This window comes from Zingiber officinale, chromosome 7B, assembly GCF_018446385.1.
Source record: "Zingiber officinale cultivar Zhangliang chromosome 7B, Zo_v1.1, whole genome shotgun sequence".
Taxonomy (NCBI): Eukaryota; Viridiplantae; Streptophyta; class Magnoliopsida; order Zingiberales; family Zingiberaceae; genus Zingiber; species Zingiber officinale.
In genome coordinates, this window is record NC_055999.1 from 109,238,613 (window position 1) to 109,256,338 (window position 17,726).

The window sequence follows — 17,726 nt, forward strand, 5'->3', positions numbered from 1 at the left end:
TCCACGGGCCATGAGAGGATGGGCCCAGCCTATAAATTCATCGATCCAGCAGAGAAGGCGAGAAGGGAGGCCATGGCGGCCAGCACAAGGGCGATGAAACGGGGCAGCCCCGAGGCCGATCCGGTGTCCAGTGAAGGCGCCGGAGCAGGAGCTTCCTGCGCGACGACGATCGCTGCTACTGACGCGAGAAGCAGGAGGAAGAGAGGCACCTTCACGGTGACCTTCATCGATGACGACGCCATTGATTGATCGATCGATCGATCGAGCGAGAGAGATGCGGTAAAGTGGGGAGAGAGAGGGAGAGATTGGGGAGGGGGGAATGGATGTATTTATCGAAGGAAACGGAGTGAAGTAGCCGTTGTGGGAAGGTACTAAAACGTTCGAACGCCAGAGAAAGCAGGTGGATGGTGGGACCACACAAGTTACACGTGGCAGGAAGTGGATGTTGAATGCCGTGAGCAAGTGGATTTGGGGCAACTTAAAGTGAGAATTTATAAATAATTATTTTTTATTTTTTTTGTTTGAAAAAAAATGATGATGACATTAAGGCTGCGTTTGGTAGGGCGTAATCTAATATAATCTTGATTACATTATAAGGCAGATTATTTTATTTGTTTCACTTTTAAACTTGTAATGTAATGTAATCTGGATTACAAAATGTAGTGAAGTTTTGTAATCTGAATTACAAAGCAAATGCTATGTAATCCGATTACATTACGAGATCACCGTCCCATCAAAATTTAAATACCGAATATACCCTTAGTCCACCGTCGGTCCCCGCCTCCCACCGCCGTCGGCCGCCGCCTGCTGCCGTCGGTAGCTGCCGCAAGCTCCGGCAGAAGTGCGGCGACCGTCAGTAGAGATCGTAGGACATTTTTGTCATTTTATAATAATACAAATTATATTCCTGATAAAAAATAATAGATACTAAACAAAAGAATGTAATCATCCTTGTAATCAAATATTACATACATTATATTTCCAAACGTAGTAATGTAATCAAGATTACATTACATTACATTACAAATTTGATTACATTACAAACTAGATTATATTACACCCAACTAAACGTAGCCTAAGTGGTTCCCACATGCCTCCCAGTGATAATTACAATTTTCACCGGGTGAAAGAATGAAAGAAAGAGCATGACGAATGAGCAGAGATGATATCGTCCATATCAAATGATTCAGTATTACCGGATTTCGATGCTACAGTTATATATAGATAAATTATAAGGAGTATTTTGTGAAAAGATCGAATACCCGAAGATGTATTTTACAAGAGAAATATGACTAGTGAAGTACGACTTCATAGACCGATTGGAGAAAATTTGATTACATAGTGCAACTTAAGTTTTGCATAATAATAATCATAAAATATTTTCATCAACAATTAATTAATTAATCATAAAAAAATAGAAAATATGTGACAGTGGCAAATACGTACCTAGTAGTAGGCACTAAATTTAGTTAATAGTAGTTATTTGGTTAACGATGAGGATTAATTATAGTTAACGGTGGTTACATGACTAATAATAACTACAGTTATATAGTTGAAAGTGGACGGAGATAAAGGATATATAGGATGAAAGGTATTGATATAATAAGGAAAATTAGACCAATATAAAGGATATGAATCAATATTATTCCGAGCTCTCTATACTGATCAATCGATTTTAATTGAAAATAATCAAAATTATTTGATGGACTAGAGCTCGAAATGATATAAAATTAGGTCAAACGTATTCATTTAGTTCTCATAATTATATTTATATCCTTAAACATTAATTTAATATACGGTAGTAAGAGTAGTTATTTTTTAGTATAAAATAGATTTTTTTAATCGACTGCTTAGTCTGTTATAGTACAATAATCAATTGAGATAAATAGGGAAGGGTAAAATTGATATGAGTTACATGATTTAATCATTTTAAAATTTAAGTAATGATTGAAGTATTTTGAAATTTCATATATCTAATTTGGTAATTTGTCGACATTTTTAATTTACTATAACTTTAATTTTATATTTATTTATTTATTATTTTCTCCTAATATATGCTCAGCTTATTTCTACCGGCCCATTAGACAATGAACTTCATTCACTAAAAAAAATCCAAGAATACAAATGGAAATACCAAGAGAATTGTATTTGGTCAGAGTATATATCACAATATAATCATGGTATTCCATTGGAAAACTCCTACAAAATTGTGGTTCTGTCAATAACCCTTGACATGATTGATATTCCGTCTGGAAGGGAGGAGCGTGCTTGCATCGAACACAGGCTACCGATAGAATTATTATTCCGACGGAATCACAATTCGATCGGGAAGGGTTACCGATAGAATCACAATTCCGTCAAAATTCCTCAACGGAAAAATAATTCTGATGATAACCCTGGATAAAAATTAGGGTTGAACTACTAATTTTTTTTACACTCGCAATCCCTCCTCTTCCCGTGGCGATCTCAGCGATTGACTCCAACGTCTCTCTCTCCATCGTCCTCTATCTCCAGTGATATATCCAATCTAGGTATGCTCCTCTCTCTCTCTCTCTCTCTCTCATCTCTATCTCCTTGGCCGCCCATGAGCTTGGTCGTCCGTGATGCTAGTTTACATGGTTGGATTTATATGTAAGTTAATTTAGTATTATGATCTATAACATGATATAATCATTTTATTATTTTAGTGTTGATATATTTATATCTATGTTATTTTTAGAGCTTATTGTCTTTGGTTGGAACATGAAAGATAGAATTATTACAAATAAGACCTTTACAAAGACTTTATAGTTTAAAATTATATCGATGATTTTCTTGAATACTGAATGTATGATAATATATACTATTTGTCTGTTCTGAAATCTAGGTTTCTTATGATTTGATACATACTATAAGTTTAATAATGTACAAGCTTAATTCAAATTTTACAAGTTTAATAATGTTTCAAATTATATTCTCATTAGGTACTAATGTATATGACTAAAAAAAGGTAGATCCGCTACCTTAGCGGCCCCCTTAGTGCCGGCCCCACGGATATGGAGGGAGGTTCATGCAGGTACACAGGCCATATGCGCATGGCGGGGTAAACCTCAGGTCGTCAGTTCCTGAGAATCGACCCCTGGCCATTACGCCAGAGATACCATGCGGCCACCGTCTGCGCTACGCCCTGGGAGCACTAATGTATATGACTAAAGCTTGAATGTATAATCGATTAGAAAATAGATTTATTAGAAACTATTTAATTATTGAAGTTAGAACAATTTGTGAACTTTACTAGTGCACTATTTGGGAGAAAGGTGAGGGAAGGGGAGGAAGGGTAAAGAAGGGGAAAGGAAACTTGAAACTTTGTTTGGGAGGAAGTGAGCTACAGAGAAACGAAAGAATTTCTTATATCCCGATTTGGAATGTAAGGAAAGGTAAGGGAAATTTAAAAAATTTGTGTTCTAATTTTATTACTATTTTATTATATTAATTCAAAAAATTATTGTTTTAGATATTCTTTGCATCGTGAGAAAAAACACTCGCACCGCTCGACTCGTATCATCCGACGCTCGCACTCTGTTGACGTCGACGTTGACACCGACACCAACTTTAATGCCGACTTCAATGCTGATTTCGATGCCAACACTGATGTCGACGCTGACTTTGATGCTAACATCGACTTCAACACTGACTTCGACGTCGGCGCCAACTTCGATGTCAACGCCGACTTTAACAAATGAGCTACAAATGTTTGAATACATAATTCTTAACCAATAAATGTATGCAAGATGCACTAGGTTCTTGAACGCGTAAGTCTTTAACAAAAGTGAGGGTAATGTTGTAACTTTATATATTTAACTTTCATTACCCTTACTTTCCTCCCAAACATAGTAACACATGTTACGTTAATAAACCTTCCCTTCCTCCTAAACAAGAAAAATATAAATACTTTACTTCCCCTCCCTTTCCCTCCCTTCCCCTTCCGTTAATGAACCTTCGCTCACCCCATCCAAACAGAGGGTAAGGGTCATCTAGAATATATTAATGATTTTGAGTTATAGTATATGTGTAATCATTGCAAATATAGAAATAAAGTCTTCTTCTATGATAATGATATCGTGAAACATTACAAGAAAATCTTCAATTAATAACATTTAAAAGATAACAGTTTTGAGGGAAAAATCGTTGTTTTAGAGCCTTTCACAATGGTTTTAACAAAAATCGTTGTCTTTTATTTTTTTTTAAACAAAGGCAACTGCTTTTGAAAAATCGTTATCCTTTAGCATTGTTTGGATGGGCTACGACAACGGATTTTTAAAACCATTGTGTTTAACTATTGTTACAAGGGCTACGACAATGGTTTTTCCGACCATTGTCTTTTTCTGCTTTTCTGGGTTTGAAAATAATAATTTTTTTGATTAAAATATTAATGTCCTTAAACCTAAATATTTCATAAAGTCCCAATCACAAAAAAACCCTCCCTTCCTTCATCAAAGACCCTCCTCCTTTGTTAAAGACTCGCCTCCGTCACCCCCGACGTTTCTCCGGCAACTCAACAGTGAGGCGTTCGACCCTTCACTGTGACTCCTCTCACGTTCTTCGACTTCTTAGCTTCAGCGTTGACAAGACTCCTCTCATGGTCAGACTAATCTACCTTCGCCTTCCTTTGCTTCATCCTGATGGCGCTCCTCACCATGGCGTGCTCCGCTCCTCTAACTCTAAGCCCCTCCGCCTCTCCTCTCCCTTACCGTCGCTACTCGCCATCTCCACCGAGGAAGTGATTACTTACCTCCCGTGAACTCCACTGTCAGAAGATGTATGTTCCAAGTACCTCTGCATAAATCGATCTGTCACAAGATTAGTAATAATTCTGACTCAATATAACCTAATTAGTCTTTTGTATAATTTCTAAATTAACAAATTTCAATAAAGTTTCTATGTTCAACTCTAATCCTGCATCCATCTAAAGAGTATATGAATGTTCATAAATAGGAATGTCTTTCCTTTAAGCAACTACTCTTGTATGAATACAAATATTTTTTTAATGTTGATCAAGCATGTAAATCTTAATGAAGCAACATATATTTTAGGAATTAATCCTTTCAATCTTTAAATGCAAAAAAATAGTATCTTAATTTGCTCTATGTTTTTCTAACTTTTGCAGTGATTTTGTTACTTCCAGCACTCTAGTGGCTTAGAAAAGTCTAATCTCGAGAAATCCTAAAATCATTGATGGTCATTTAATTTCTTTTTAATGGCTTGATGATTTGAACAAGCTAAGTTTATTGATAGAAATAAGTTTTCTCAAGATGAATTGGAAAACATAAAACTGATGATACAAAGTAATATTTATAAGTATCTAAGTATATTACTAGAAGGACAAGAACACTTTGAAGAGGAAGCTTTGGCTAGGATTGGAAAGACAATACCTGACGAAGAACATTCTGTTAGTGTAATTTGCACTAATGATCTAACTCATGTTTTGATGAATGACAAGTGAATTAAAGTTAGAGTGTTTGTAGTCTAATTGCTTTACCAAATGTGCAGGAGTTGATAAGTCTGAAGGAACTAACGAAATCCAGCTAGGTCTGCGGAACCCGATAGCTGGTGTAAAGTCTAGATAGGTCCGCGAGACCTAATATCTGACGAAAAGTCTGGTTGAGTCCATGAGACCTAACAACCAACCGAAATCTAGTTGGGTCTGAGAGACTTGACAACTACAGAAAGACCTAGTAGGTTAAAAACAAGTCAAACGACTGTAGTTGGTAAGTAGAGGTAAGCAATTAGAGAAGAGATCTAGTGAAGACGTATTCTCGATTGAGAGAACTGTAGGTGTCGGTCCAACTTAGGTCTATTTGGGAAATATAAGTTGAGACCTTGATTAGATTCTGATATCTAGGAGACAAAATCTAATTACTACTCCTACTCCTATCTGTTGTATTATGCTAACTCTGTTTTGCAAGGTGATTTTTATGCTTCGATTAACTTTTTCTTACAGGGAAGAAAAGAGACAAAAAGTGGTCTGTGTGCTCGGAGGTGGTCCGGGCGCCCAGACTCAGGGTGCCCGTAGCTGGTCCGGGCACCCAAACCAGCCTCGCCCAAGCGACCTGGCTAGGCGCCCAAGCGACCTGGCTAGTCACCCAAGCGACCCAGGCATCCAAAGTTGGTCGAGGCGCTCAGATTAAAAATTTCATCCCGAACTTGAGTTGGAGCGCGATGACCGACTGAACCCACGTCAACGATCCAAGTGTCCGGAGGGGGTCCAGGCGCCCGAATGTGGATAAACTTGACAGATCAAGTTTTGATGAGAGATCACCACGTCAACAGTAGTCCAGGTACCCGAAGGGATTCCAGGTGCCTGGAATGGGCATATATAAAAGCTTTCGACCAATAGTTTCAGACCAACAATTGTTACAACTTTCGTTCCTGCGCGCTACTCCAAAAAGGCTCCTATAACGCTAGAACGCTCCACCAACAGCCAGACATCAAGCTTTACTTAGTTTTCTCTGTTGTCGGTAACCTTTCATTATAGTTCTTGTACTTCATTATTGTAACCTTTCGAACTATTAGTGATTGTCCAATGAAAACACTCGATGAGTGTGGGTCTTAGAGGAGGAGGAGTCGAAGGTTCCGAACTAAGTAAAAAATTACTTATATTAGTGTATGTTTTTATTTTCTTTATTCCACTGTGTAGCTTGTTTTAAATCATAATTTTTGAAGAACTCTATTCACCCCCCCCCCCTCTAGCATCTTTACGATCCAACAAGTGGTATCAAAGCGAGGTCGCTCTTCACAGACTAACCACCTGAAGAAGCATAAGCCAGAGCCATGATCCAAGATCGAACCATGTGGGTGAAACTTTGAACGAAGTAGGGTAGTCCCTGAGTAGGCCAGTGACCTGATGCTTGAGGGAGGCCCTGAGCAGGTCAAGAGTGGCCCGATGCTCGAGAGAAGGCACTGAGCAGGTCAAGAGTGACCCGATGCTTGAGGGAGACCTTGTGGTTCTTTGTTTGAGGGGGGATTGTTGGGTTGTAAGGTTGCAAAAATAGTCTCACATTGAAAATAGTTGGAAAAGATCATGAGTTTATAAGTAAAGATAGCTTCATTGGCATGAGGTCTTCAGAGTAGAGTCCAATAGCAAAACCATAAGGGCTTAGGCCCAAAGTGGACAATATCATACTATTATGGAGATATTTAAATTCTTTTCGATCCTTCACATTCTACTAAAGGTACCATGGATTTTTATGTTTCAGATTTTTTTGATAAATTATGTCTTCAAAATGCTTGTATTTTTTGTTTATTATACATTCCTTCAAACAATATATACTCCATAAGTTCGCATTGATGCTTAAGATGATGTTAGACTTACTCTGTATTACTCTCTGATTGGTCGAGGTGTGATGTGTATTTTTTATTAAGTACATATATGTAGTAATGGTTTTGTGTCAAATTACTACAACTGGTACTGTCACGAAGAGCCTTATTTGTATGAATTAATTAGGTCTTCTGGTGATTCATTATCTGGCACAACTATTGTTGGGGAATCATCAACTAATGATATTGCACGATGCAATAATGCAGTTGATTATTCCAATATAGATAAAATATCAACACCTGAATTTCAACAACTATATGAAATGTTAAAGGCTAGTGAAAGAGAAATGTAGGAAGATATTCTTTCTGGTCATTCTCATCCATCAGCTACTGCAAAATTATTAAATATGAAAGTAGAACATCATTTTTTAGAAAGATATTATGATGACATATGTCAATTGATGTCAGAGTTGCTCCATGTTGATAATATAATGACTGATCGCTTCTATAGTACAAAGAAATTGGTTAAAGCTTTAGGTTTACCTATAGAGAAGATAAAATTATTGTATAAACAACTGCATGATATTTTGGAATGAAGACAGAGAACTGATTGAATGCAGAATTTATACTCACCCTCATTACAAGTATCATACTCGCATACCAGGGAAGAAAAAGAAAAAATATTACTTAGAAAGTGATGTATTACTTCCTGTTAACTGCTATACTTCAACGCGTATATGCATCTACTGCTATAGCTTATCACATGATGTTGTAGGACCGTTGGGCCAGCTAGAAGGGGGGGTTGAATAGCCCTAAAAAAATAATACCCTTCTCGTTCTTTCAACAGAACACTTGTAAAATAATTAAAGAAATAATTATAAATAGAAAGTAAACGAGGCACCGGATTTGACTTGGTTACAACCGGAGAGGTTGTTAATCCAAGGAAGATGATCGCACTAAAAATACTCCTTCGGGCGGAGAAGCCTCGTACAACGTTAAAGCTCAGAAAGACAGAAGCTCAACTCTAAAAGAACGCTTACAAGTGTTGGAAATGAATAGCTTGTGATGGATGAAAAGCTTCTGGACCAAGGCAATATTTATAGCGTTGGTCGGGGCGCCTGGAAGGGTTCCGGGCGCCCTGGGGGGATAAAATTTATCCCCCAACGGTTGGATCGAGTCAAAGCTCGATCCTGTGAAAAAGTCTGTTCCGGGCGCCCGGAAGGGTTCCGGGCGCCCCGGAGCCAAAAGTCAACCCAGTTGACTTTTGGTCCGTGCTCTCTTCTCCGGTTCAGCTCGCCTCTGGTCCGGGTCTTTCTGCTCCGGCTCCGCTTGCTTGGGTGATCTCTGATATCCGGAATAGGGCTCACCCGAACCCTTCTTCCGGTCTTCTCGAGTGTGCTTCCCTCCGGCTTCTCATCCCTCGGAATTGTCGCGTGTCCCTTCTCGTCCACCAGCGTACTCATCCGCAGACTTCGTCCCTCGGTCGCATCCCGTGCCGACCTTCACGCTAGCTGCGTCTCTTGCTCCCCGAGCAATCTTTCGCTCCGGCTTTCGTCCCTCGGAACCACCGCGCGCGCTTCCTTCTCGTCCGCCGGTGTACTCTTCCGCAGTTCCTCGTCCCTCGGACTACCGTCCTTCTCGCTAGCTGCGTCTTCCACTCGAGTACCTGTGCTCCTAAGCTCCTGCACACTTAGACACAAGGTTAGAAACAAACAGGACCTAACTTAACTTGTTGATCACACCAAAACAACCTTGGGGTTCCAACAATCTCCCCCTTTTTGGTGTGATCAACCCAAGTTAAGCTAGGGTCAAAGAATAGACATAAAATAAAATTACAACTAACTTAATTTGCGATTTAGTGCAAAAAATATAGAAAAATTATTATTATTTTTGGTCTACCTCCCCCTAAACTTATACTAATATTTCTCCCCCTTTGATCACAAAAAAATGGGGTTTCAAGAAAAATATCTAAGGGTCTAAAGACTTAGAGTCATTTTTAAACTTATCGGATAGACAATATTTCTAAGTGAAAAATGTTTTAATTGTAAGAAAAATCCTGATTTTGCAACCAATAAAACTTAAAAAATTTATGAAAAATATTTCTAAGTAAAAAAAATTGACTTATGTTAAAAAAAACTTTTTTTTTAAAAACATTAATTAATTTTAAATTTTAATTCAAGCATGTTTTAGGAACCCAATATAGGTTCCAACCTACCGGATTAATTAAAAAAATTTTAGGAACATATTTTCTAGAAATATTCCTAATTTGTCCGGGGTGATATTTATAATACCAATTCAAATTTTTTAATTTTCTAAAAGTAGATGAGCATGCATTGTTTTTTAAATTATCTAATTGACTTTTCAATTCTTTATTTTCTGATTTCAATTTCTCATTTTCTAAATTTGATTTATCTAGCATTTCTAACGGGCAAGATGTAGCTAATATTGCTTTTAAATCTTTAATTTCATTTTCTAATTTACAGCAATCTTTTGTTAAAAATTTAATGAATTTAAACATTTTATCGGGAGGAAGAGATCGTACCTCACTTACCTTGTCGATCTCGTTGTCTGTTTCTCCCCCTGAACTGCTGCTTTCTTCCGACGTGGCTCCCCCTTCATCGATGCTTTCGATGCTCATTTCGGAAGAGCTTGACTTGCAATCGTCGTCTTGATGACTTTCCATCAGTGCGAGCCCGGAGAATGCCTCGATTTCCGATTCCGACGACGTATCGTCCCACGTCGCTTTTAGGGCCTTTCGCTTCTGGATAGGTTTCTTACCCTTCTCGTTGTTTTTGTACTTCAGCTTAGGACAGTTGTCCTTGACATGCCCTTCTTCGTCGCAGTGGTAGCAGCGGATTGTCCTTTTCTTTTTCCCCTGCAGATGGTTAGTAGATCTAGATTTACAAAATTTCTTAAGTCTCCTTACCATCATTACCATTTCCTCGTCGTCGAGAGAAGATTCCGACTCTGGTTCATCTCTCGAAGCTTTGAAGGCGACGTTGTTCTTGGGCTCCTTTATTCCTGCACATCTTGACTCATGCACTTCAAATGTTGAAAAGAATTCTTCTAACGAAATCTTTTCTAAATCTTTAGAGATGTAAAAGGCATCTACTAATGATGCCCATTTGGTATTTCTAGGAAAGGAATTTAAAGCGTACCTTAGCGAATCTCGGTTACTTACCTTTTCTCCGAGATTCGAGAGTCCGATGATGATCTCCTTGATTCTCGAGTGCAGGTGCGCAACTGTCTCATCTTCCCCAAATCGCAGGCTGGTGAGCTGATTGCGAAGCAGATCTCGTCTAGCGAGCTTGGTTTCGGACGTACCTTCGTGTAGCTCGAGGAACTTCTCCCAAAGTTCCTTTGCAGAGTTATAGTTCCCGATCCGGTTGACTTCTTGAGGTGGAAGAACGCTTAGCAGATGAAATTCTGCTTTGCCGTTCGCCACGAATTCGGCCTGCTCCTTTTTTGTCCATTCATATATTTCCTTTTCTTCTGGAGCTTCAAAACCACGTTTCATTGTTAAAATTAATTCAATATCGGTGTTAAAGAATACCTGCATGTGCATTTTCCAAGTGGCGAAATCCCCTTCGAATTTCGGCGGGTGAATGCTTGGTCCGGCCATTTCGTTGCTTCGTTCGACGGTTAGTCCTCCTGAAGCGCCTCGGCTCTGATACCACTTGTAGGACCGTTGGGCCGGCTAGAAGGGGGGTTGAATAGCCCTAAAAAAATAATACACTTCTCGTTCTTTCAACAGAACACTTGTAAAATAATTAAAGAAATAATTATAAATAGAAAGTAAACGAGGCACCGGATTTGACTTGGTTACAACCGGGGAGGTTGTTAATCCAAGGAAGATGATCGCACTAAAAATACTCCTTCGGGCGGAGAAGCCTCGTACAACGTTAAAGCTCAGAAAGACAGAAGCTCAACTCTAAAAGAACGCTTACAAGTGTTGGAAATGAATAGCTTGTGATGGATGAAAAGCTTCTAGACCAAGGCTATATTTATAGCCTTGGTCGGGGCGCCTGGAAGGGTTCCGGGCGCCCTGGGGGGATAAAATTTATCCCCCAACGGTTGGATCGAGTCAAAGCTCGATCCTGTGAAAAAGTCTGTTCCGGGCGCCCGGAAGGGTTCCGGGCGCCCCGGACAGCTCCGGGCGCCCCGGATAGTTCCGAGCGCCCCGGAGCCAAAAGTCAACCCAGTTGACTTTTGGTCCGTGCTCTCTTCTCCGGTTCAGCTCGCCTCTGGTCCGGGTCTTTCTGCTCCGGCTTCTCTTGCTTGGGTGATCTCTGATATCCGGAATAGGGCTCACCCGAACCCATCTTCCGGTCTTCTCGAGTGTGCTTCCCTCCGGCTTCTCGTCCCTCGGAATTGCCGCGTGTCCCTTCTCATCCACCAGCGTACTCATCCGCAGACTTCGTCCCTCGGTCGCATCCCGTGCCGACCTTCGCGCTAGCTGCGTCTCTTGCTCCCCGAGCAATCTTCCGCTCCGGCTTTCGTCCCTCGGAACCACCGCGCGCGCTTCCTTCTCGTCCGCCGGTGTACTCTTCCGCAGCTCCTCGTCCCTCGGACTACCGTCCTTCTCGCTAGCTGCGTCTTCCACTCGAGTACCTGTGCTCCTAAGCTCCTGCACACTTAGACACAAAGTTAGAAACAAACAGGACCTAACTTAACTTGTTGATCACACCAAAACAACCTTGGGGTTCCAACAGATGTGTCATCATAAGCATGAGCACAAAGGAGGTATAATGCGTTATCCTTGTGATTCTCATGCATGGAAACATCTTGATACTATATTTTCCTCCTTTGAAATGAAACCATGTAATTTGAGATTGAAACTTTTCGTAAATGGATTTTAGCCATTGGTTAATTGGGACACTAATATTCATCTTGGCTAGTTATATTAAAACCATACAATTTACCGCTATGGATTTGCATGAAAGATGAATTTATGTTTCTTACTGTGCTTATTCTTGGTCCAACTAATCGCAAAGAGAAGATAGATGTTTTCTTGCAATCTCTGATTGCCGAGCTGAATGAATTATGGAATGTAGTGTTGGTGACTTATGATGTTGCAAGTAAAACTAATTTTACATTGCATGCTGCCTTATTATGAGCAATCAGTGATTTTTCAGCATACTCAATATTATCAGGATGGAGCACGACTTGTAAATTGGCATGCTCATGTTGTATGACAGAGTTAGATGTATTTTCATTACCTTTCAGTGGGAAGGTGTCTTAGTTTGATAATCATCATGAATTTTTACCATTTAAACACCCCTTTCATGTGAACAGTAATGTTTGGTGCAAATATTATTATGTTAGTAAACTTTATTATGATATGTTGTAATGTTATTTTGCAGATGTTATCATGGAAGGGCAAGTAGTAGCACTCTGTGGCCATGTAATTCTAAGGGTTATTAGAGAGTCATAAGTATTTTTGTTATTAGTAATTCAAGTTAACATATGACTTTATTTATAATTTATTTCTCATACCTTAATTTTTTTTCATGCAATTTTACTATATATGGGCATCGAGTAGCAACATTCATCATTAGAAAATTTAAAGAAAGAGTTTGCACTTCTAGTACTATATGGAGGCATATAAACTAGGAGACAAAGGATTGCTATTATAAAGAATTTATAGTAAGTAAATTTAATATGTTTGGTATTGTATAATATATTTATCCTTTAATATACTAAATTTTTAACTTATAATTACAGAAAAATATACATGTGAAGAAGGGCACGAGGCACAATTTATAGTCAGTTGGAATATATATTGTGCAAAACAGTACATAGACCTTCAATACTATATGAAAAAGAAGGGAACGAGACCAACATATATATCATAAGATATTTAGGCTGCATGGACTGCCACCTAGAGTATAGAAAGGTGGTAGCCAAATGCTGAAAATGCTTGAGCTAATAGAAATACAGAGTCTGGTGACCCGAGCACCAGAACTACTTGGCGTACTTTCATATCCCGATCTATTGTAGAGCATGTCATGGATTTGGTGAATTTAATTTAAAATTATATAAGTAAAATTTTAATTTATTACCAAACTTGTATAATTTTAACTCAACTTGTTTGTGTATGTAGGAATGCTCTCTATATTGAATCCACTTGTTGGAGGTCTTTATCAAGACTCACAATAAAAGGGATGATACATTTATCGATCCTCAATCTCAGGTGATACAGATAAGTTTATTAACTTTATTATATTTAATCATCAAAAATGATTAACTTTAATAATTGTGATCGAATTTGATATTAATAATATTTTTTTTCCACACATGAGCAAATGACAAATAAAGTGTCTTAGGCATCTCAACCACCAACAAAGGGGGAGAGCCACAAACTCTATCCACCAAGATGATAAATGAGATATATTATGATGTTGTTGGTGGAATGACAAAGAACTCCATCCTCTATGGCCTTAGCTCCAAGGCCAAAGTGACATTTGATTGTTGAAGACTTCTAGAGAATGTGCTAGTTCTTCTTCTTATACTAAAGTGCATACTTTAAGACGGAAAAATCAAGAACTACACATTCAACTGACCTCAATGGATTAGAGAATGACCTCTCAGAAGTAGAGAATGGCTGCTGAGGAGTAGAGGAGGGTTGTTGAGGAATAGAGGAGGGTCGAACGAGAAGCAAGTCATGAAGCTGCCTTGGCTAGATGCGAGCAGACATTGTTAATTGGACCCCGACACCGCATAGTTTTGAGTCATAAGAGACTCAAAACCCATCAAATCCTATTGATTAGCTTATTATGAGGTTTGTTCAACTATAACTTAGTTTTTATTATTTATTATACATAAACCATACAAAATATATTTATTTTATTTTAATATTCTAATTGGTTCATTTATAAATATTGTATTATATTTTTTTAGGAGTCCCTATTGATATATTCATCATCACGATCTAATATTCCCTTATTTATTTTTATTATATGTAAAATTAGTTATATATATATATATATATATATATATATATATATATATATATATACATTTTCTGTAGTATTTTATATTATTATCTATATAATTGTATATGAATGTAATATTTGGAATGAATTTCTATCATGGAATAAATTTAGATATTTTATTCTAAATATTTTGTATGAATTGCGTTTGTTCATATAATTATTGTAGCAATTAAGGTGAAACCCTCGCCCCCAGGGCCCCCACCGATCGGACCCACGGCTATTGTGAGGGAGGTAAATCGTAACACCCGAGCTAACATGGGATGGACCGGGTGGGATATAGGGATAGGGGATTTATTCCCCCGCTGCCACTGAGTTTCGACCCGATGACCTCATTGCAGCAACTTCCACCCGATGCCATCTCGGATGACCCACGGGGTCATCTAATTATGATTGTATAGATTGTATAATTGTGATGTATGTATTTTGTTTGTATTGTCATAATTTGTGATTGTTTATATATATTTGCAAAGTGTATATAGAGTATATTCTGAATATAAAAGGTAATTTGCAATTTTCTTTTTAAATTTTACCGACGAAATATTATTTTTCGTCTGTAATTCTTAATGAAAACACGTATTCCGTGGGTCAATATCGATAGAATTATAATAGTATCGTAATTTGCCGATGGAATCCATGAATTCTGTTGGTATTTGCCAACTGAAAATTTGGTTTCGTCGGTGTTTGCGGATGGAAACTTTGGTTTCGTTGGTGTTTGCCGATAGAACAAAGTTTCCGTCATTTTTGCTGATAGAAAATAAGATTCCATCGGTAAGTATCGTAGTTAAAAGAAATTTTAAAGAATAGGTTACCGATGATATTTACGTTTCCGTTGGTAGTTATTGATGGAATTAAAAAATTATATCGGTAAATAACATTACAGAAGAGATTTCTGTTTGTTAATCCATCAGTAATTATCGTTGAAATACTAATTCCATAGTCGAATATACTGATGGAAACATGAATTCCATTGCTAAATGTATTAACGGAATTATAAATTCTATCCATAAATTTAGTTATGGAAATTTATTCCAACGATGGGAGGTAAATTCCGTTGATAAAACTGTATCCGACGCAATATATCTTGACTATTATAACTTCATCGTAATTCCGTCACTACGAAAATTTCCATTAGTAATACAGATCTTTTTTTTAGTGATTGTTATTTATTATTGTATATGATTTTAGTTGAATGATTAAAGTTAAATATTTTTTTTACGAGCGTTAGATAATATTCAAAAAATAATAAATCTAAATATAGAATATATTGAATGCTGATATCACAAAATCTCAATTTTCTAATTATATCTAATCAAAAATATTTGTAGCTGGTTTAAAATCTAAAAAAGAAAGTTATAATCTCATTTCACATAAATTAGAATGTTACAAGAAGAATCAAACCGATTGTCTCTTAATTATTCATTAAACTCTTTAATAACCAGAAAATTATTTCGTCTATTAGAATTTAGAATAAAAATATATATAAGGTATAAATATAATCAATAAAGTAGCACCTTATACACTTAAATTTACATTTTTTTGAAAATATAGTAATATTTTCATATTTAAATCTAACAATTTAGAAAACCAAACAATCTACGTTAAAGTAATAAATTTTTTTTAAAAAAAATACAAAATTAAAGTGTGAAAGATATTAGTCAGATGATAAAATTCAAAACAATTATTAAAAAACTGAATTTTTGGTAAACCGTACCTTTAAAAAAAACTATCTGACCTAAAACAAAGATGAAAAAAAATATTAATTATCTATCATAATCATATCTTTATTCTTTAACAATGTTGCATGCTAATTCAGAAATATTCTTCTTAAATTTATTAGTGGGAAATATAATCGATTATATTTCTATCAAGAAATTATTGTTACCATTGTCGATTATTATAAAAATTTTCTTCTCGTTACTTTGTCAGGGAATTCAAAACGTGTACATTTTTCTTAAAAAACTATTTACTCATACTATTACTACGATGCACTCGGATTATGCTGATGTTGCTCCGAGATATAATAGATTTCTTAGTAAGACTATTTCCAAAGAGCGCGTTTAAAAATAACCCCAAATATCTTGGATCTATTTAAACTTAACAATTGAATATTTATATATTGTTACTATAGCATAATAATATATAAATAACACTTTGAAAAGTAAATAATTTTGAAAGAAAAGATTTTTACTAGGAAGATGTTGGATTATTTGTGCAGAACGATGTTTCATAGTGTTTAAAATATTATATATAAAAAAACATCAATAAGTAGCTCCCACTTATTGTTGCTGCCAATAGACTTGGGGTCGATTTCAAGAGGATGCGGAATGTCCCGCTGGTTGTCTCAAACCCTCCTTGCATGTGTTATTACTACTAGGTAAAATTCCTTATGATTTACCTCCCTTTGAAATGTGGGGGGTCACCTTGGAGAGGTCGTCGAGATGATGATTTCACCTTTTGCTGTCAAAAGACACTAATAAGTAAAGGAACACAATTGAATAAACATCATTATTCATGCACCTTGCACACATAAACGTCTTGATCCCATTTTTGTCTTACCCTTGTTTGTGCCACAATTTTATTTTCTTTTTCCGCCAATTTAAGTGTGGGAATAACATATAGCGAAGTGAGTAGGAAATACAATTTCTTTTGCCAACGCCGAAAGTTTTCTTCATTGAACCTTTCCAACATGACAAAATCCGCAGTAAAATTATGAAGCGGATTTCCTTAAGAAATTATAAAGAGTTTCTAAAGATTGTTGGTGAGAAATCTGGTTGATTCTGCTTCTGTCCAGAAACTATTATTGTTGATGTCGATTGTTGCAGGATTTTGCTTCTTCAATTCTACTCTTGTCAGGGAATTGCCACTATCGTGGAACTCCGTAAATCTTTTAATAAATTAGAGAACAAATGCAAGATGTGTACACTCACTTTCGTTAAGAATTTCTTTGCTCCCACCACGGTGATACACTCAAACTAAACAAATGTTCCTTTAGTATACAATGAATTCCTTAATAATATTGTTTCCAAAGTGCACGCTTGAAAACAACCTTGAATACCTTAGATTTATTCAAACTCGACAATTGAATATTTATATATTGTTATTGTTGGTGTAATCGATCTCCAAGATTTTGATGTTTGTTTAACAATATGTTTAATTGAGTCTAGTTATGTTTGACTAAGGGTTATCCAAACAAGACCTAACGTTTGGGAGTTTAGTCAGGCCAAGATTGATCAGATGACTAACAAGGGTGAGAAGTCTACTAAGTGACTGACAAGTCCAAGAAATGTCAAGGTGACCAGATGTTTGGCAAGAGTAAATAGTATACCGAGTGACTAAAAAGTTTAAGCAGGTTAAAGGTGACCAGATGCTTTGGCAAGAGGAAAATTTTAAGGGAGTAAATCTTAGGTGGTGAGAAGTCTTGGAGGAGTGAATTCC